Below are 1,336 nucleotides of genomic sequence, written 5' to 3'. Positions count from 1 at the left end.
TACGTGCTACAAAGAAAAGAGAGGAATCAATTCATGTAGGATATATATGTTTGAAACAGGTCTGTCATTCCATCTGAGTTACTCTCTCGATGCGAGTGTGTGGTGTTGTTTTGCATTTATAATAAAATAAATATATACAAATTATAAAAATAATAAAAAATATATACAGTACTGTTTCTGCTTCGCGGATTTTCACCTATCGCGGAGGATTTTGGAACGTAACACACGCGATAGTCGAGGAATTACTGTAACGGTAACTAGATGTTTGTACAACGGTAACTAAATGTGAGTGCTTTTTAAAACGAAACAATTTCTGAAAAGTCTATGAGATGAAGCAAAATAGAATTGTGTCTTGCTCACAGACATTTCGTCTCCTGTAGTGAATAAGAAGTCACGAAATACGAGTGGACAGTTAACTGTCTATTTTGCCAAAAAAGAGCATCATCAGATCGCAGAAACATTTCCATAAAGTCCTTCAGAAAGAAAAGTAAATCAATCCCAGAAGTTTGAGTTCGTTTCTGTGATCAAGAAACAAATGATGTGAATAGTAATATCAAACGCTTGTGGATATGTCGCTAACCTCATTTATTTTGAAACTCAGATCAACATAACGATAAGTGAATGATTAATGAGAGAGAGAGACTGAAAGTGAATGATTGATATTTGTTTATTAGAAACAAAGTTTCGAGTTTCAATTTTAGACGCTACGTTATCAATGGCTCAGTTGACCTTAGCTATTCATTGGTACTTCTTGACAAGCAAAGAGCGGTATGAAATTGATTGATGTATTGAGCTCAATTTTTATAAAATTCTTGTGAAACTAGCAAGAGGTATTACAGGTAACCAAGAGATCTCATTTTATCTGCCCAAATAATACTGTAGCGAAGTTTGGGGCTTTTCGGTTCCATAAGACATGAAGACGGATGACACTTCACACACAATATGTACAGAACCTGATTATTCTAGCATGTGTTCAACAGTAGTACTATGTATCTTGACACGAGTTCTCATATTTGTATACAAGAAACATAGTCAAATGACTATCTTAAAACATAAATGGTAATTAGTTTCTGAGCCCTTCATTAGTTGAAAGTCAAAGTCAACCGTTGTGAGATTTGAAGCCATAAGGTAAAGACATGTATGCAACTAAATGTTACATGATATTTAGTCCACCCCACCCACCCCACTCCTACAGTTCTATCATTTCTACGACCCCACCCCCAGCCGCTCTAATGCTTAATGATACAAATTCATTAATTTATTGATTCGGATTTTTGCAAGGTTCACCAGATAGTTAGAATGGTTCTAGTATGAAATTGTGGCATACCCATCATTC

The sequence above is a fragment of the Octopus bimaculoides genome, chromosome 30, assembly GCF_001194135.2.
Source record: "Octopus bimaculoides isolate UCB-OBI-ISO-001 chromosome 30, ASM119413v2, whole genome shotgun sequence".
Lineage (NCBI taxonomy): Eukaryota > Metazoa > Mollusca > Cephalopoda > Octopoda > Octopodidae > Octopus > Octopus bimaculoides.
The sequence above is the reverse complement of the archived record's forward strand: the minus strand, read 5'-3'. Positions refer to the sequence as shown.